This window comes from Pezoporus flaviventris, unplaced genomic scaffold (assembly GCF_033815535.1).
Source record: "Pezoporus flaviventris isolate CSIRO_AGI_PZ_B2104156 unplaced genomic scaffold, CSIRO_AGI_Pfla_v1 ptg000213l, whole genome shotgun sequence".
NCBI lineage: Eukaryota > Metazoa > Chordata > Aves > Psittaciformes > Psittacidae > Pezoporus > Pezoporus flaviventris.
The window spans coordinates 7,846,151-7,867,857 of record NW_026892761.1 but is presented as its reverse complement, the minus strand read 5'-3'; the positions used below and the strand labels follow the sequence as shown (position 1 = coordinate 7,867,857).

The window sequence follows — 21,707 nt, the reverse complement described above, 5'->3', positions numbered from 1 at the left end:
TCTTTGCCTCTTTATATCTGTTTTGCACTCAAATACCAAAATTCAAGGTGTGACTGGTGTGGGGATAAATGTTTCTGTGAGTAACTCTACTATAATGTATACCTATCAGGAATATTTGGAAAAAGAATTTCAGGTTCTTTCTTATCTACTCCTAGCAATCCTTCATAACTGTTTACACTAAATTTTGCTCGTTGCATATCCATGCTTGTAAGAGTTCACTACACTGATGATTACTGAAGGCCTTAATTGCAATAAATATTTGTGTTCTCCAATACTCATTTTTTCAAAATTTATTTTCCATTTTATGAGAAGAAAATTTTCAGTAAAATTTATTTTAATAATTGGAAAGTATTAGAAGGGCTAAGCCAAATTACCTGTAATTATATCACCTCCTGATTCTGACTATGTTTAACAGATTAAATGTTCTGTCTTTACAACTTTCAAGGTTAAGTGCTCATAATGGGACATGCTGGTGAATAGATCATGTAGTCCACAGCAAGTGGTACTCAGCAAACCAAATGGAAGATACTTATTAAAATCCATAACATACAACTTTAATCTAACACTCAAATTATAAAGGAACCACTTGGAAAGAGCTAAAGGCTATTTGCAGGTTCAATATATTCACTTTGCTCTCAACAGTGATCAAAGTTTGGAACTTCACATGTCTTGGACTGGTGTAAGAGCTAATTTGGAGGAGCTGCAAAAAATACTGTTATATCCTCAAGCTACAGCGGTTTTATAATTGGAGTCTTATACCTGTGAATGAGTGAGCAGCTGCTTTCATTGCACGGCTCTCAATAGGTTTACATCACTGCATTTGTAAGGGTTAAAAGTCAGTGAAATTACTCTGAACACTAAGACACTCTATTTTCTATATAAAGTTTTCTAACAAGTAATTGGTTTGGGGGGGTTTTAATTGGTGAATATTACTTTAAAAAGAGATGCAAAATCGAGAGTCATCTGTGCAGGGATATTTCAGTCACTGTCAAGCCCTCCCAGTAAGTTCATGCCTGCCTTTGTTCCATAAATCATTATTTTGTTATTTTTCATTTTCTTGAGTTTATCGGTATTTTCTTTTCTTAATCTATCCTGAAAGCCATGCAAAGACGATAAATTTAGGTCCAAAATTTCCTTAGCCTAAGGGTGACACATTAAGCAAGAGGGTGGTTTTCTTTTTTTCCAAACAGGGCGCCTTTCTATGTGTAACTATTACACTGAAACTGTAGTGAAAGCCCTCTATCAAAACAGCCACACCACCTTTGTATTGCTGTTTTTCCTCTGTCAGTCCTTGAAATGACCTTGGTTTAATTACCTGCATCTCAATGAGTGAATCTGCATAGAAAGTGAAGGTTAATTAATGAAGGATCATTTCTTACCTTAAACCCATCAGGCAGTGGCTGACAAGCAAGTCTGGTCCATGCAGTATTATCCTATATCTCATTAGAAATGGTCAGATTGATGTGCTAGCTCTGGTCTAGAAAAAGGAACAGGACAGTTCGCTAATGAAGAGAAGTGATGGTACTCTTGCAAAAAATTCAAAAGCCTGTGTAGAAGTGCATTATCATTAATGTTGTTGAACTGCAACTTTTTCTACTAGCTCCTTAATTTTAAGAGAGTTTAATTTACTATTTTTTAACTTCTCAAACTTCAAAGTTTTCCACCCAAAAGTTTCTGTAGTTTTTCTACCTGAATGAATCTGACTAAAATTGGCAAAACAGTTTGATCACCTGTCATATATCTGTGTAGCTGTCACAAAATCCAATCAGGTTGCAACATTTTAAATCTGGTGGCCACAAGAATTCATACTCATGACCTGTTCTCAAGACAACTGACTTCTAGATCTCTAAGGGAATCCTTACCCTGGATTGCATTGCTATTTCAGAGCTCGATGCTGCTTTGTTAGCATTCCTCATGGTGTCCAGCAAACCATCCGTAGACATGGCTGAATCGGCCTTCCCATTACGATGTATTTTCTCATAGACTCAAGAAAGCTATTTTACAGCCCTGTTACGGTGAAAAGTAATGAAGCAAACTGAGGAGGGTCTTACTGTTATGCCATCATCCCTGTAGATAAATCAGTGACTAAATAATGGTTACTTCCAGCTATAGCACACTGAGCAATGTGCCACAGGACCAGGCGTCCTAATCTATTGCTGCTCTTGCCTCCAGCAAACCACGCATCCTAATGGTGAAAGCTTCAACTTTGCTCATTAGAGGTTTTAGGTTTTTTTCTCAAAAAATAAAAGCCAGAAAATATTTTATTGTGGAGATGACAATGAGGTGAAACTTGGAGCTGCAACATATCCTTACTATGGAGCAGCCCATGGGTGTAAAATACCCACAAAGAGAACTGGAGACCAAACCAAAAATCCAGAAAATAAGAATTGGAGTAAGACGGTTTCTCAAAGCAGCTGAAACCAGCGTTCAGAAGTTTTACTGAGAGCCCTAAAGCCCTCTATATTTATGGTCATAAAGAGACAGACATACACTACACATAAATCTTTTCTTTGCTATCACTCATACTTTTGGTATCAAGTGGCATGTCCATGATTTTAGAAATATATTTTCTCCACCATGGTAGAGAATGTATTTTTAAAACAATAAACAGTGTCTTGCATCTGGCTGTCACTTAGTGCGATGGAGGTAATTTGGTCCTGTGTCACTTGGAACTTCTCAAAACATAAAGTGAGACTCAGTTTACACTGAAAGTCTTCAACAGACATTTGCAGACAGATGCATTACACCTGCAGTGATTAATTGCACTCTTAACACATTGGATTGCAAAGATCAAACCAGACCTAGTTCAGCATAGAACTTTACCTTCAAAAGCATGAAGACTTCTAGGCACTGTAACCAGATCAAAGGAATCCAACTTCACCTATGAAACCATCTTTGGGCATTTTGGGGTTCAAAGCAGTGATGCTTTGAGGTCAGAAGGTGTTGTCCTCTTTTTTATTTCTCTCCCCTGTTTTTTAACTTGGGAGTCAGGCTGCATTCATAACCATGGGCAGTGCAGACACTACAGAAATGTTCACATCATTGACAAGTTTTCCAAACACAGAAGTGGTCAGAGAGGCAAACACTTCTTATGGTGGTGAACAAATAACGTTATCAATAGCAGAGGTTTGTTTGCTTCTATGTTTTTACTATATTTGATCTTGCAAACATTACAGATGTAGGCTGCCTTGCAGCTTGTGAGGAAAATGTTGTTTCTTTGCTTTAGGTTATAATATGCTCTTCAGCATCTTCCCTTCTCAGACTTACCCACAGATTAAGAAATAATAACAAAACAAGTCTAAGAAATTTAACTTCCTTCATCATCAGTTTTGAAGGTTTACATAAAAGAAGGTGGGACTGAACTTAGATAAAACTTTACTACACTATATGAACCAATTTATTTTTATAAAGATGCAAATGGTAAATTGCTCTCACCCTATCTTAGAGTGGAAAATGTCTTGTGTGATCATGCTTCTGCTTCTTCTATAAAATGTGACATTTCTATATGCATTTCTATATTTCTAAATGTTAAGAATTGTTTCTGGTTTGGGCATGTGCCAGGATTTAACTCATCATACTTCTATGTTTTCAAGTACCAGGGAAAAAAATGATATAAAAAGTTTTCTGTAGCTATGAAGCTGAGCTCATTTACCTTTGTAATTTTCTATTAATTTACTACTAGGATTAATTTTGCATTTAATTCAGTCCTCTAATGGCTTAAAACTGTGTCTTTGGTCTTTACACATTTGTGGTCTCAGTCATGTCAAGCTTTTTCATCTACTTTATGTTCATTTATTTTAACTTTTAGTGGTCTTCCAGCCAATTCTTTATCCTTTTTATTACAAGAGCATGAAATTTTATAATGCCCTAGAGCTTTGTTAGTCAGCTGCTACAAGGTTCTTAACCTTAGTTAATTTATTCTTTCACTTTTGACTTTCAGATATGGAGCATGCTTTAATATTTTGGTTTTGAATATGAAAGCAACTTTTATTAAGTAGGTTTATTGCATTAATAGATCCTTATTTTATTTTTACAGTAGTGTCTAGGTATCCCACTAGCCATAGTATGTATCATTTTACATAATGGTTTATAATTTTTTGTAATACAATTTAAACTTTAAAATATTACTAATATAACAATTATAACATTGTTAGGCAAGTTACTACATAATCATTGTAAGCAAACATAAGAATGTTCTTTGTCATTGTAAAACCTGCTAATTTTTTGTGGTTGTTTATTACATTAACAAATCCTAAGCAATTTTGCTTACGTACAGAAAAATAGACGGGAAACCACTAAAATTATCACCTGCCTTAATTTTACATGGTTATTCCGAAAACATTTCCCCATCAAGTGATGTAATGCTGGCCAGTGTTGTAATTTGGGTTGTCCCATGGGAATTCATTAAATCCCTACAGCCACGTTATTATCCCAGAATTTCATATTTTTATCTTTCAGATGTAATTATTAGCATTCCCAACCAGACAGCAAAGCTTGGAAATCTCAATGCTAGTCTCCAGCTTGAAAAGGCTAATGGGAACCCAAATATTACAAGGGGGAGAAAGAAAAAAGAAAAAAACCTGTTCATTTCTACCTTTAATTCCTTTATTCTAAAGCTGATATTCAAATTTTGTAGCTCTGACTCACATTATACTTGCAGTGTGACCACGACATAAAGAGAAAAAGTTCCAAACTCAGAGAGAGGAATTCTGAATTTGTTTGGGACCTATATCTGGACTTACTTTGAAATCCATTGAAATGCAGACAAAGACTTCATTTCGCTGGAAACTTTTGTAGTCCCTAAAGAAAAGGCCAGCTTAGAAATATTTTGCTATGCAACTCAACCTGCTTCAATACAAGGAATGCAACCTGCTTTATTCCACTTAGGTGAGGCATAAAGCATGCTTTCTACATAATACATTTATGTTTTACCCTTAAACGTCACCAAACTGGGCCCTTTAATTTGTAATTCATCTTAAATCTCTGTTGGTATTCCTCTTCTTCCTGTTACTTCTTTTGACATTAAAATATGTTATTTAGCTCATTTAAATCATCATACTGGTGCTCTCGGCAGTGAGTCATCTTTGAAGATGCTTTAGGAAACAAGTGCACATGGTGCCCTGGCCTAGAAAAGGTTGCACCCTCATCAGAGAGGAACCCAGACACAAACAAGGGTTGGCCAAAGGTCTGCACAAGCCCTGTGCACCATTTTTATCCCACACCCAATCAGCTGTGCGTGACAGTTCGTCAGCCTGTGCACCTCCCATGTATGGTTTACTAACAGGGATCAAAGATCTGGACAGGAAAAGGTGGAAGCTGAACAGCAGAGAATAAGGGTGATATTAAGGAAAGATTAGATATCAGCTTAACTGACTTACCCTAGACTAAACATGATCAGTCTTCAGTATTCACTGAAGAAGCATGTTTTGAAGAAAGAGGCTCAAAGGAAAAGAGGTTGGAGGTGTATGAAAGCTGCAGCTCAAGCGGTGCTGTAACATATCCAGCTCTAAATGTCATGGCCTAACCCCAGACAGTATTATGAACACAATACTGACAGGCTTATTTGCCTTCCAAGACTTCAGAGTGTGCAGAGTTCACATTGTCAAATTTTTCTTTTACAGAGACCTACAAAGCAATATCCTACTTCTATTCTTATAGGAGAAATATTCCCTAAGAATACACTGGCTTCAGCAAGCCAGGCCCCAAAAAGTTCCTTGATAAATTCACAGCAGGTAATGCATTCTGTGTTGAATGGAGAAGATCCAAAAGTTAATATCTGAAAAAAAGACAAAAGTCATGACCAGACAAATTACTAAATGAGCAGCTGGAGAACAGATAGCAAAAGGAAGACAAGGAAGAAGTTGCTAAGCCAAGTTGAACCATCATCAAGGTAAGAATGAGAGGAGGCACCCGTACCCACTTCTGGTATGGTGATGAATGAATATGAACAAGAAATCTGAACACTGGTGTAAAATAAATGTTTCGCTGAAGGCTAGAAAGCAATTGCCAAGTAGTTCTCAGTGTCAGAGTTCAGACACGGGCATCTTTGCAAAAGGGCTTGGATGAACTGCATCCCTACCCTGCTGAATAAGGATGGCAGACGTCCTCATAGGAGAAGAGGAGAGTAACTGGAAAACACAGTATGCTCTGTCAATGAGCATACACACATCCCACCCCAAACGTCATAGCAAGAGGGCTATTAACACTGCAGAAAGCATCACCACCACTGTGCCTGCTTTCTACTTAAAGCAAGAGAGCTGATCCAGAGGCGGGACCGCTAGAAAATTAGTAGCAGCAGAGGCAAAAAGAGTTCTCATGAAATTCACTGGCTAGACTTACAATAAGCATAGCTGTCTGCCGTATTGTACTTTTATACTTTTCTGGCTCACATGAATCTCCATTAATCTGTAATTTTAATAGAAATGCATTTTCATTTCAGAACAGGTAAGAGTGCTTGCTGTAATTCTCATTCTCAATGTGGTACAGTTGTTATTCCACCTACATTATTTACTTTTTGTGAGTATCAAACTAACTCAAATACCTTGTAGTTTTATTTCTGTTCTACAGGGAGCTAACAATGTGATTTTTTTCTCATATATACATATGAACACGTGACTTTTTTCATGTATATATGTATATGAATGCTCTGTCAGGTAGAAGCTTTTAGTCATTCTGACATGAGGCTTTCACAGAGCAAAAATATTACTAATACTATTTTGCCTCTAAAGTGCATTTGTTACCAATATGCACTTAAACTAGTGATCAAGAGTTGGTGGGAGAGACACCTGCTCTGCATTTGTTATCTTTTTAATACCTTAGGGATACATCACTTAATAATTTAGTGCTAAACCATTTAGCATTTTAGCCCATCATCTCTTATATTACACATAGGATTTCAGTAATGTCTGATAAAATTATGTGTTAGCTGCCTTATGTGTGTGTAAAACTTAATAAGTCTTCTTCCCCCCCTCAAGTTTAATAACTGATTTCTTACATTTATGGATGTGAAATTTTATTGCTCATGGATATAGTTTGAACCTAAATCTTCATATCTTATAAATTGATTTTTAGTTTCCTTTTTGACCTTATGAATTTCAATCAGACATTGACCTCTTGTTGCTCATGAATCTGACTGATTTAATGCCATATAACAATAATACTGTAGAAAAGCATTATCATAAGAGCCCACAGGGTTTGCTGAAACCCATAACTAGATTTTGGAGGCCTCTAGCAATAATAATTCTTGACCCAAGACTATTCTCTAATGCCTTCATCCTTTACTGTTCTGGACTGGCCAATCCTTGTTTTAGTAGATTCAAGGAAAGTGGTAGAGACTCCCAGGAGGATATGAGCTAAAACTGTATGGAGAAGATAATGCTGAATATACTCCAGTTACATGAACCTTATAAAAGACCAATTCTATCTGGGATTTGTCACATTTTGAAATGAGAAGGAAAGACTATTTAAAAGGAATCTTTTGTGACAAAAAGTAGTATTTACATAGTGTTAAAGATTTTCAGAAAATAAAAATATTAATTGTCTTTACTGGAATGTATTGTTATTCTTCAGTCTATCATTATGGCTGCAGACTGAATAGAGGACTTGAATGATTACTGCTTTGTTTGCTTGGCTGTGCTAATTTAATTTAATTGCTTATATGCTTTGGTTTACTGAATAACTGTGTGTTGATGTTCATTATTCCTTATTAAGAAAGAATCTTAAAGTGAAAACAAAAGTGTGAAGGACATGGGCCTGTGGCATTAATTTGTGAATGCTGCGTGTGACTGACTTTGGGCATGAAAATTTACTGTATGACTATATTTACTGTGCCTGTACGTATGTATGTACATGGGAGTTTTATTTACTGATTGCTAGGAAGTAGTAGGGAGACAACACCAAAAAAATTAGATAAAACTACTTCTGGTAAACAGGGCAGGGGGTTAAGAAACAACACATGAGCTATGAGCTGTGAAATACTCCTCCCAGATCCAGCGAAAACTATGCAGGTGTTTCAGCATGACAAGGGGCAAAGAGATCAAAAGGGATAAAATCTGTTAAAAACTCCTTCTGTTCTACAGAGATGGTCAGTTTATTCAGAGATTTATTTATGAGGAGCAAACTGACACAGTCACTGTCTTGGAGTGCTAAAGGATAATAGGTCTTAAGTATCCAGCATTATATAAAACTTGGGTAAGAGAGGGAGGCCATTTACATTAATCCTTTTCAATTCTGCTTTGTTATATCCTTGTCTTTATCAGTAAAGTTGCCACAAAGAAAGGCAGAACTCACAGTCTAACATGAATGTCTGTGTTGCTTATCTTTTTGATCATGGACTTGGATTCTGAATCCACATGGCCTGAGAAAGCCTAAAACTGATCACTTTACTGAGATCTGCAAATCAAATCTCATGCCTTAGCTCCTGCAGGATATGTGCTGACCTAATCACATCTATATCCTTTTATGTTATATTACATGCAAACACATACGCGCAGAGGTGCTCCTGCATTACACCCAGCAACCATTATTTCATGTTAGAGTGCAAGAGAAATGGAAGATGGCCCTGTACTTCTCGTTAAGGATATCATGTCCTTGATGCTCTGTATTTAAAAATTAATTAAAAGTGAAGACCTCTTCATGGCAGTCCAAAAACACACTGGCACAGAGCCATGTCCATTCATCTTTCTCTAGAGAACTACTCTTTGCATACTGATGGCACTGGACATTATTGGCATATCTTGTCTGGTTCGTATAACAACTATCAGTACAAGTTCCCAAGGCTTCTAGTGCAGACATAAAGGTTAAAACTTTCATTTCCACAATGCAAGTTGCCACAGCTTTCTCCAGTCATCACTTTTCTTATACGATGGCGAGTGTAAGATGAGGGCTTGCATTAGTTTTGAAGAAAGAATGCCAAGCATTGTAAAGGACCAAAAGATAGACTAGATGTAATCCAGCAGTGAAATCAGATTGCACATGCTCTTTTTTGTAACAGCACAATACCACTTCCTTTTGCACTGGGTAGTAAGCTTTTAAAATGAGAAGTTCGTGTCTGATGTATTAATGTTCAAAACTTTCCAATTTAAACTTATAATACGATAGGTGAGTAGTTCAAAATATAAATATATGAGCAGAGCTGCATGGTACAACTACTCTGTTTATGATGCTAAAGAGTCAAAACAGTGCCAAGCCATTCTGCTCTCTTATAAAGAATTTAAATTATTTATTGACATGGAAAGTTAACAGTTTTCTGTGTTTACTCTAGCTTGTATTATATCTGATATGAATGAGGCTGTTTGGAGCTTATTTTTTTATCCAATTTTCTCAATGTTGGCAATAATTTTGCTGTTTCAATAACCGATCTTATTCACCTGCTGCTAAAAACACTTGTCACGTTGAATTACATACCCTGCACAGATATTGTCGCAATTAGCAATCACAAAACATCACAACAGAAGTGTACAAAGATTTAGAATCCAAATTTTTAACTGTATGTAATCATGTCCTAATTTGCTTAGGCACATGCGAATGAGTTCTGTTCATTTGTACACACAGTGTATTGATCTTCATGTGCAGATGTAGTAATTGCACATGTAAATTTGGAGCAAAGCGATATGAGCATAATCCAAAATTCTATGTCAGTCCTCATGGCCAGTTTCTGATTGACTGGCCAACTGTGATCCAGCTAGTCAGAAACACTGGGCCCACAGGAATTAAACCCACCTGAGTTCAGTGCATGTCTTTTCTCAGTTAGAAAAAGATTACTGATGATACTCATTTTGAAGATCCTAAATTCATGAATCATTTCCCTTCTCCAAACAAGTTGACTGCAAAGTAAGTGTCCTGGGTTCAGCTTTACCAGCTGGGCTTAAACCACAACAGTACAGATTCAACCCATTTTTGGGGTACAAATATACTTCTCCTACCACAACTCCACTAGCATTTCCAGGTGTGATATGTCCCCCATTGCATGGCAAGAAATCATCTGTGACACCACGTAATTGTCCTCAGATTGTAGCCAGAACAACTTGAATTTAAACCAGAGTACAGACAGATAGTTTACAGGGAGGCCTCCTGGACCCACTGGAGTGTGTAGCTTCTCTGTGGGTGTAGCTGCATGTGGGTCACACACCAGCAGCATCCAAGCATCCCACTTTGCTAGTGGGCAATGGAGAGCTGTGCAGACGGGAGACTGTGAGAAGTGCTGGTCTGAGTGAGGCAGGGCATACATAGGCTTGAGGAAATTGGTATGTTTGAACCGTGGTCCAAATTGTAAGTATATTTTTTCTCCTTAATATATACAGCACACAGAGAAATTACCTGCAGTGGCATACCCTTTTTTAAAGAAAATAAAAGAAAAAAATAATATGAACAGGGTAGAAAGACCAGAAACATTTATTGCTGCTGTTCCCATCCAGTGTCATGACAGAACAAAAACTGTCAGTGACTGGGGATCAACGGCTATTTCTTCTTTTTTGGTTCTCCAGCAACTAGAATCTATTTTGATTTCTTGGTGTCCTTTCTAGTTATGCTGTATTACTCATAACTGCAGCGCAGTGGTAGCTGCCAATACAAATTTAGTCTTTTCTGTTTATTCTGTACTGTCCTGTCAAAGCAGATAAGTCTGCTTTGCATTAGAGCTCAAAAATTTAATTGTGGGAAAATGATGAGTCACTCAAGCTAAGGTAAACCAATGTCTGTGTCAGGGGACGTTCTTTTGATGTACAAAGCAATGAAATGACATCAGGGCCATGAGCCAGAATCACCAAGTCTCACACAGAGGTGTCATTTACATTTCCCTGGGACAAAAAGGCTTTTTGAAACAGAAGGAAGATTGATTTGGGATCAAGCTGGGGAAAAAAAAAAAGGAATAAACCAGGAAAGGGATTCTTCCAAGCTTTATTAGCAATTCAAGCCACCTACTTGTGAACATCTAATGAAATTCTCTCAAGAGACTGCTCAGAGCATTTTCCTTTCTTATCCCTTAGAGGTTGGCCATGAGATGATGGAAGTGACCATCTGTAGGAACCAGAAATGCAACCAATTTGGGAGGAGCAGGCTCAGTCCGGTTTTGTCAGGGTTTGTCAGAATTACTCTACAACTGTCTCTGGAGGCTTTTTATTTCTCTTTTCAAGGATAAAGGTGTGGAAACCTATAGGGGATGTTGCATATTTCCTGGCATCATTCTCCATTGCAGAGCTGCATCTCTGAAATCCAGTTAATTTAAAAGAAGTTACACCAGCCTGAGTCCTATGTGCAATGTACCTTAGGAATCAGAGAACGGGGCCTTCTGCATGTCTGGTGGTGCTGTTTGAAGGAGGGACAGCTGAAAAACCCAGCAAAGCTGCCCTCTGCTGCTACCTAAGGCATCTCTCCCAGGTTGAATGTTGCCCTCATTGATCCTTCCCTGACTACTGGAACTGTGGCTGTGGAGATCTAGTTTCTTTTGAGGGCCTGTATCAGATTTGCATATCTGAGCTTCATTCACCTTCATCTGCATTCTGGTGTGCTGAAGCAGACCTTTTCAAGGACAAATGTAGCATGTAACACAGTGACTAAATTAAATCTGCAGGATTTCCTTGTGATATGATAAATTTTCAACAGAAATTGAGTAGAAATGCATAAGTAAATAACATGAAGGACTGATAAGACTGAAGGACTGAATTCAGAACTTTTTTCAGCGTAATTTGGACAAGACATACTAAAGTCCAAAGTACACAAATGAGAAGCAATAAGAAGTATATAACTAGTAAACCAGCTCTCAATTAATTTATATTTTCTGCTACATCTTTATGGTGAAACTCGACTGTGTGTTAATGGTCCTCAGAAGATTCTAGACAACACTGATGCTCTACTTATTATTAAAGGTAAAACTCACCCTATTGAAGAGGACAAGCTTAAGATCTATGCACTGACTTAGTACCACTTATCCCAATTTTCACTTAACAAGGGCGTGAGTAGTGTATACGTCTGGATTGTCCTTCTGCACTAAAGTGAATTTTCTCCCTAGTAAATTAGATTGGTCTGATGTGTGCTTAAAAGGAAGAAAATCTTTGCTTTCATTAGGGGTTGTTCTCGGAAATTGCTGCTTGACCTGTAACTTAAAAATTTTCAGTTCCTCAAAACTGCTTTGACACTCATACATGGTATATTTACATGATTTACCACTTGATCAAACAGCCAAGTTGAAGTGATGGAGCCCATCAATAATGAAGGGGAATAAATTTTGAGGGAGATGCTTGTTCCTTTGCTATTCAAATCCTTCCTGTGGATGGATTTTTTAATATACATTATTTTGACGTTTGAATAAAATTGGTACAGAGTGGGGGTTGAGTAGCATCATAAGACCATAAGCATATCCCTCAGCAGAAAACACAGAATGGTGGAATGCAGTTATATATTTAACTTATATATAAGTGAGATAAACATAAACAGGGCAATTTTGCAAGCCAAGAAGTCATGGCAAAGTTTAATTAAATGGAAGGTCTTGTGTGCACGAAGAACTTTGTATATTTTGCTGTGCTCAGTTTATTACTGATGACAGGTTAGACCCACCTGTGTGTGCATCTATCTTGTTGCATGCACAAGTCCTACCGTTGTACAAATACACTCTCACCCACTCCCAGATGTAATTATACAGAGCCCTCTAGCTTTTGACTTTAAAATAGGCAGCTGGCTGTACACATACAAATTAGGGCATGCAGAACACCTTCCTGTGGCCTCAAATGCATGTTTTTATTTGCAGGAACACAGGCTCTGCAAGATATTCCAGTCACAGTTAATGAAGTCCTTAATGAACTGATGGGCCTGTTTCTTATCTCACTTATGCCAGATTTAAACCTATGTAACTCCATTAACTTGTTGAGTTGATCCCAATTTTACGTAAGTGTAAAAAAGATGAGAACCAGACGTTTTATGTTCTCATTATCTAAGAGAATACAAAGTATGAAGTTCTTAAAAACATTTTTTCTGTTTTCTATCAGTTACAAAGAGACTTAAGCACTCCTTCACCTTTGACCCTCCCCACTTTCCCTACGTACCAGTTTCTGCAGCTACTTACCCTGTTTTCCAACAGTTAGGCTGATCATGCAAGTTTTGATCTCATTTTGGTTTTGTAATTCCTGAAATAAGTCTGTAAACTTTATTCCTAGTGAGCACATTCCTCACATGAATCAAAACTATGCATTCCTCCTCCCTTCCCACAGAGCCCTCTTCTAACAGTTCAGCCTTCTCCATAACATTCCAAGATTTTCTCAGATGTAAAGAAATAATTACTAGTACAGAAGCCAGTCACAGAACATGAGTGTAACACTGTGGAACTGAAAGCAAAATCTTTTTCCTCCTTACAGGCTAACTTTGGTAATGTTTCATCTAGGCTTGCCGTTTTCAGCTGATTATGTTGAACAACTTCTGTCTGCAGTAGTTTACCTTCTATGTGAACTCTGAATTGAAAGATCAGTTTTACCCCAAGGAGACATACCCTGTGCACACAGGGAAAATTATTTCAGATGTTTTTTTATTGTGTTTTGATATTGCCCTCATATGATTTACAATATAGTAACGTACTGTACACTTTTGTCTCCATGGCCAGGTTCAAATGCCAGTGTGAACCTGATCTTCAAGAAATTCAAGGCAGAGATTCTTGTGAGAAGCTCACATATTGGGTACTTTGCCAGCTCACTCTAACCACATACATGCCTGAATGACAGAATTGGCCAGCAATACAACAGGAGCCCTAGTGAGACATCTGAAATCCTCAAAGCATGAATCTGAGCTGACCTACACCATGTTAGCACTGTAGAAATGCCTCTGACTTTGATGGAGTCGCTCATAATTTACAGCTATGTAAGATCAAATATATAGCCCAGAGTACAGAAATGTTAACATGGATAGTCTCAGTCAGAGAAGGGATGCTTATTCTAATGGTACCTCCTGTCAGTCAAGTCATAGACTAGATGTCACTTATGAGGACAATGGGTCACCCTTTTTCCTCTATTCTGAATTTGATTAAAAATATAAAAATGAGAGTTAGAATGGAAAAATGAACTATTAGGAAAATAAATAAGAGGACTGAAAAGAGAAATTAGAAAGGAGAATGAAAGGCACGTGCCCTAAACAGCCCCAAACCAATTACCTTGGGCTTAGCAGAGGGTGAGGTGGTTGTCTGAGCAGCGTGAAATGAACCGCATTACTCAGCTGTGTTACAGTAGTCATTTCTTATTTCGTTCTCCAAAGGCTTATGCAAGACTCCTCCAGAAAGTGCCAAGTTTCTGCCAAGGGAGGCAGTGAGAGCTCCAGGATCCCTTCACAGCCAAAGCCAACGTGCGACAAGGGCAATCCCCTCCAGGAGTTCCATCTAGTGAGATCAGACCAAGTAAGTGAGAACAGAGCAATGGCCATCTAGTGAAGTCATGTCAGATATGACTAACTAAATGCACGGTTCAGACCACATCTTCCTGTGACTGAGCTGAAAGAAAAATGAATAAAATTCAGGAGGTGAAATGCTGATTATTTCTCCTTTGTGTAGTCCTGCAGTACGTCCAACCCTTTACATTACTTATAGCAATGACCAAAGGTTAAAATGAAGGCTAATATCCCTTTTGTGCTAGCTCATGCATTTTTCTGGGGAAAAAGAGAAGCCAGGTCCACTGTTCATAAGGTAGAAGACCTCTCTGCACCTTATTTCAGGCCTAGCCTTAGATGTGCTGAAAGCTCACATCAGTTTAAAGATGCATGAATTCTGCTCTCTGTCATAACCTTATGATGCTAAAAAGGATGTGCATCTTCAAGTGACTGCTAACACGATGGGCTTCAATTCTGAATTCCACAGTGAGATGCCTCTGTTTAAGGACTGACTACTCGGAGATGCGCTTGTACCACTTCAGTTGCTCCTGAAACCAGTGGGCACTTTCTGTAAGCACCCCTGAAATACTGCCCTGGGTCCCTCATTCTGGAATCTTTAAAATTGAAAATACCTGAAAGTTACAGGACACCTCAAGAAAGGTAGGCTGGAGATGACAGTACTTTTGAAAGCACAGCAATTCCTAAGTATGACAAATACTATAGAAGTACTAATGCTGTTTGGTAATTTCCTGGAAGGTCTGTAGAGTGGAAATTCAGTTCATTAATTGATGCTGATACCTCCAGGAGTCATTTCAAATTGTTTTCCTGAAATAAGACTTGAACCCGAATGGCAGAGGTGAACCTGCTTTGCCAGCCTCCAACAAGAGATGTTATAGGTTCAGAAACAATATTTATATTCCCAAATCCCAATCTCTCTTTTTTAAGCTTATTAAAATTAAAAGCATGACCTGCCACATCACATTACATCAAAACATGATGTAACTTCTTAATTTTAAAAAAAAGCTTTAATTTATGATGTTGTATCATGCCACAAAACCCTTTTGTTTTCCCCAGAGAAACTATAAATTTTTTACAGGGGCTGTTTATCCAGTATCTTTGGCAGACTGAAACAGTGAGCGTTGGCAAAAAGCAGATATTTAACAGCTACTGACGAACAGCTTATGAATCACCAGGCTTGAATCCTGGCACACATTTCCCTGCAGGAACCTTACTGAAATCACCCATCTTCCCTTCACCTCCTTCTAACTGCAGTAACATTGAGTAACTGACTGATCCTGAACCACTAAACTTGATCTACTTTATCCTTTCCAGCCTGTATATTTTCGGAGGAAAGCACTCTTGCTGTAAAAGTGCCACTGCAGAAACATTCCAGGAGCAGTGTCCAATATGGATTTCCCACTGATTTTGAACAGCCAAGGAAAATACTTTTCATTACAACAGTGTTTGGCATTTGTATGTTTTTCATCTATGGATATAAAAGGGCTTTGAAAAATAACTTTACCTATACAGTTTTATCAATGGGGCAACTGAGGCATGAGCAATAGAAGATGTCATCAGTAGAGCCAAGAATAAGCTGGTCTATGGCTGCTCTGATGGTCCATGTATCTTCCAAATGATGAATTCACAGTACTTGGCTTACTGTTTTACATGTTTCTACAAGGCAAGCTGGACTACCCCAGGACATGAAAGGCTTGTTGGTCTGGGTCTCTCTCAGTCTGCTTACTTGCCTGGTGCTTTCTGGGGGACTGCTGTGGCTGAAGCAAAGGAAGCTCAATGGAACTTGAGAGCAAGGACTACTTGTCCAAACAAGGGTTTTCAAGCTCTTGGTTTCTAAACAATTGCTTTATAGGGTGGACTCTGTACCATAAATCTGTAGCCTAGGAGTATGGTCATTATTGGTTTAACTGTCTTACTAAGACTGGACTTATTTCTCACATAACTGATAAAAGTCATAATGCTGTCAGTCCCTGGTATACTAGCTGTACTCAACTTTTACTGCTTCCTAGTTCCATGATCCATAGTGCACATATGGGGTATAAAGCCTTCCTAAAATCATAGCCCCTTAACTAAAAGCTTTTTCTGGGAGACAGTGTGGTTTGAATTATACTGAGGACCCCAAACAGCGATTACTCTTGGGCTACTGCCTTTGAAATAGATCTATTTTAGGTGAATATTCCTCTTTCAGAGGGGTACTTCTAACCCTATTTATGAGCCTTACTGCTCATACCGAATAACCTAAGGGGGGAGTGAAAGCTCCCCGAGTACTCTTGACGTAAACACACAACGATGATCTTCATGACATGCAATGGGTGAAAAGGGGACAGGGTTTCTTCACCATTGTATAGCTGTCGCTTTGGGTGCCCTAGTGAGTACTGAAACTCAAGGCTATGACCCATTTTTCACAAAATCCTAGGGAGTGTCTATCCTATCTCCCTGTTAACTAGGGGAAAGTTCTAACTTCGAACCCTGTCCATGGGTCAGGAAACCATTCTTGACATCACTTCTAGTATAGAGTACCTTCTCCATTAGTGCTTTTTCTTCCAGTGAGAGTTTGGCATATTAACCTGGATGGGTTTTAGGCGAGATCAAATCTTCAGTATGGTTCCGTAAGAGGTGTGCAAGCAACTGTACTTGGAAAACTGTCAGAGTTCTGAGTCTGAAATGAGCTGGGGGCTGCTTAAAATACAGTTGTCAACCCACACCTAAAATGTGCTTGCCACACTGCAGCCAAAGAAAGGACACTTGGCCAGTGAGAGGAGAGGGAAGAGGTCTCAGGTGAAAACACTGGATGAAGCTGAGCAAAAGAACTCCAAACTCTTTTGCAAATATGTAAGGAATTATCTTGCATAAATCTCCTCTTGATTTGACATAGGAGGTTTCAAGATTTATGGCATCTTACATTATTGTTTAAATTTGTTTCAAGGAAGAAATGTACTTTTTAAGGTCAGGAATACAGATTTGTTAGATGCTAAGACACCTGAAAAGCAAGAATACATATTGTAGGATGAATATTTTACAGAGTAATTATTTAAATATATTCAAGTATGAACATCTTTAGATCCTAAATTTAGTATTCCTTAAACACATAATCTTACAATAAAATCTAGCTCACTCTTACATTGTTCATAACATTCCAATTTTCTGTTTGAACTAGTTGTTTTGAAAAGTTGTGTCTTGGCTGTTTATTTAAAGTGCCCCACTGATATTTTTGCCCCAGACTTCAATTTTTGGCATAACACTTGCACATATGTTGATGATGATATTACGTCTGAAGTTCTCAAAACATGATAGCATACTACGGCTGGTGTGTGAACTACTCAGATGTGATGTACAGAGGCAGCTCCCTGTTTCTTACATAGAGCCCTTGCCTGAGCTGTGGGTTAACTGCCTGCCTGTGGCACATAGCAGCAGCAAGGCAACTGCAAGATCCTTCTGCAGCTCGACTCAGGAGCAGTGTGTGTGTTGAGCATTCAGGGACCAGGAGAAACATGGTCCCTGAAGAGATCTGACTTGAAAGAGATGGCAACAAGTCAAGTAGTTGCGTTTAGTAGTTAAGACGAAAGTAGTTGAGAGATCTGGGGATGCTGCTGGAAGGGTGAAGTTTGTATTAAAACACAGTAAAGATGAGAATGGAAAGGATAGGCACCTGCCTTGGAAATGAATAAAGAATTAGCTAGCAGTCGCTGTTGCAAACACCTGAGCAAATTGAATTTGGAGAGCTTCATTGTTGTAACAGAGATAAGAAATACATTGGCTCCTCTGAATTACTGTATTGTAAGTCACATTTTCAGTTCAGTTCTCTAAATCCTCATGCCAAGGTGAACTCAAATTTTAGGGTTCAACTATTTTGCTTAGGCACTGTAAACAACTGGATCTCAGAGTTTCATGTCTGATTATACCTCTTGTACCTCAGAGCTTTATTTCTCATTAAACGGACAAAACAGGCACCTGCAGAAATGTGAGCCTGCCTGCATCTGGCTGAAAACAACACGGCTCAAATTTAACCACACCTGCCCTATTTAAATGGTTATTACACTGAAATAGAGATATTATGTTATGTAAAGGTATCATAGAATGACACAGAGATCTCTTATTATTCATGGTATCACCAAGCCTAATAAACAGCTTCAATCTGAAGTTTAAGTAGGGGCACCTTATGAACAGGTACTGGCCATTATATAATTGTAGATAAGTTTCCCTGGCCACCTGTCTTCCTGCATGGTCTTTGCTGTGTCCTGATTGAACCTTGGCTTGCTTGATTGTATCCAAGATTCTTGCTCTGGCTCTTCTGCTCTGCTAACCCAGCAGGATTAAGTACAATGAAGGTAAGAACTGAACTTCTGTATGCACCATACATGCTTCTTACTGTGTATTACAGCCAGTTGGACACAAGGAAATGCAGTATAAAGCTTTAGTCTGACATTGTCTTGGAAGAACTTTATAAAATACTTCCTGAGCCTTTCTAGGTTTAAAATACACCATCATGAAATCATAGGAATAGAGACAGCAAAGAACAGGAGAGTCTAAAGAATAGGTATGGTCAAATACCCCTGCGTTTCAGCTCATCCAGACACAAGATGCAGAAGCTTGTAACTCATTAGGACAGTGCTGAACACACAAATAACCACATGTGCAGTTAGGGCTGCCTTAAATATTTGGACACAGAGCTACTACTGCAGTCCAGTCATCACAGGATTGAAAATATTCACATGTGGACCCTGCTACTTTTACCTCTCACCCTCCTGGCTGTGGGTGTCTGTGCTGGGTGTTTTTTATGGTGCCACCCACTGATGGTAAAGCTAGAAGAACCTGACCACAAAACTTAATACATTCTGCTTTGTTTCTGGAGGCTTCAAAACTAGATGTATGGACGAGACAAGGAGAAAGGACTACGAACTGTTAGAAACAGCAGTTGTGTGGGACTCATTATTCACTGTTTTCCTAAGTGGGACTCATTATTCACTGTTTTCCTAAGTGATATATGAGATTTATAAGGTGTTAAAGGGAATTTAATCTCCTTACATGCCCTCGCTGCATCACTTTCAGGTACAGTGTGCAAAGATGATGAAGATGGTGCAAGAGAGCTCCAAAACTTTCATACCCTCATGCCTTTCTTGCCAGTAACCCTACCTAATTTGTGAATATCCAGCAGGCTTATATCCTTCACAGCAGGCATTATACATGTATTGTTATATTTGTCATTGTTAAATATAATGTTGGAGCCAGAGAATGATCACATACCTTGTATTTGGACTTAGGTCTAGCTTCAGTATCCCCAGCTTTCTGGCAGGAGTCACAGAAGCAATTCTAGTCTTAGCCCTGCAGGGTGTTAAACTAAACGTTTCCATTCAGACTCTTGACTTATTTTTCCAGTTTGTTCCCTATTATCATACCTTCTATAAATCCAGACTGAAGCTTCCCTAACAAAAAGGCCCTTTCTCATCAAGACTAAAAGCAGAATACTTTAAGTAATTTAGAATACAAATGTGCAATGAAATATCAGCCTGGGTGATGCTATGAGAAGGAAGAGTGTACAGTATGCTTTATGTGTTTTTAGCTGTTCTACCCTACACTGCAACATGTGCACCCACTCTTGTAACCTCTACTGCTGTGCAAAGATGATCTGTCATTTCTACAAAATAGATATATATTTATACTGAGGCAGCTTTGAATCCTTACTGCCCTCTAGAGAAATTCTGCTAGAAAAGCTCAAACTGACACAGTCAGCAAAAAATAATTGCAGTCCTAATCTTAACTACACCAGCTGCGTGCAGTGTCAGTGACAAAATTTGTAGGAACAGAAATGCACTTAAAGGACCCTTTTTCTCCATCATTGGGAGTTCTGGCCAGACTCAAACACACTTATCCCATTCAATGCACGGGAAAGCTCAGCAAAAACAGCTTCCATTATCCATGGGTTTAAATGAAAAAAAAAATGAAAAAATTCTTTTTAAAGAAATTGCAAGTTATATTGACATCACCATTTAACCTACACACCTGTAACTACGCGCTTTGTCATTCTCACAGTTCTATCTCCGTGCAAGCCTGAGGATCGTGGATGAAAGGAGCTGTGACTGAGTGCAAAGGCCTGGAATGGAGCTGCAAGCCTGCACAGAAACTGAGCTATTCCTCTGGAAAAGCTGAACTTCCACATGTGCAGGTGAGCTCTTGGAGGTCTCAGTGACCACCTGCACAATTAACTGCTGCATCTACAAGAGTATTTTTTTGACAAGATGAGTTTGTGTAATTCTTAAAATCAAAGCATCAGAAGGCATGGCAAAAAGTCTGATTTACAATACCACGGGAGTATTTCGTGTGGTTGGGCCAACACAGAGGAAACAGCAATTGCAATGTTAGCAGTGAATGATAGCACAGTGCAGCTAAGAATACATTCAGCAAGCTGAGATCCTCTTTTAACACTGACAAAAAAGAGAAAAAATATAAAATGTGTGTCTGTGTGTGTATATTTTTTTTCCAAAACAGCTGAATCCAACTATCCTGCAGAAACTTATTCATTTAACAGGCTGTCAGTGCAAGTTCCTTTACATAGCTCTGCCTTTTCATGCCTAATGGGGTTTGCCCTGAACCAGACAAAGCCTATTAAACATGGCAGAGAAACAGATGATATGAGAGGCTACTGGAAGCAGTGTTGGCTGCCCTCTAATGGCATGTGTTCCATAAGCACACACCTGAGCTCCCCAGGGACTCTGAGGATGCCAGCAGATGCGTTGTCCCAGAGTGCCTGGTATTCCCTGCAAGAGGAATGTTCATACCCTGAGCAAAAATGGAAATCCGGTACTGTATATTCAGTTTTTCAGACTGTGACAGCAAGACAGAGGTGGCAACAGCACTCCAAAAGCACTGTCAGAGCAAAGGGGAAGATGTACATTTGATGAAGGCACCGGACTGAAGGGCTGGCTTACTTAGGAACGAAAATGTGTTCAGTGTGTGAGTACCAAGCGCTGTGCCTTGCAGCTATCTGTCAGCTGAAAACTATAAATACTGAATACTGTCAGCATTTTATTTCCTTTGATTCTAGCGGGGAAATTCAAAAGGTTTATGGGTTCAGACTGAGTTAAAACTCCTGATCTGAATGTGTGCTGAGTCAGAATTTTGTCTGATTTGAGTGCATGCAAATACCAAGCATGTAGGAATGAGCTGGTCACTACCTGCAAGTCTACTAAACAATCATGAAACTGAATCTGTAAATATAGAAGAAAATAATCCCCTAAGCCTGGGAGTGCAAAGTTGGAATTGTCACACAGAGAAAAAATAGAAACTATTATTATTGTTGTTTTAATAGTAGTAAAGGATTCAGTGCACCCCTTTCTACTGCCAGATTCTTC

General features: G+C 38.6%; 1 long non-coding RNA gene across 2 annotated transcripts; it reads left to right on the top strand.

The window, feature by feature from the left end:
• Positions 1–11,664: 11,664 nt before the first annotated feature.
• Positions 11,665–20,523, top strand: LOC133262688 (uncharacterized). 2 transcript variants are annotated; one of them, XR_009741375.1, is made up of 3 exons: positions 11,665–11,950; positions 14,233–14,371; positions 20,389–20,523. It is a non-coding gene; the product is annotated as an uncharacterized LOC133262688 (long non-coding RNA). The 2 variants fall into 2 exon arrangements; XR_009741376.1 differs by lacking the exon at positions 11,665–11,950 and adding an exon at positions 13,586–13,641.
• Positions 20,524–21,707: the final 1,184 nt, after the last annotated feature.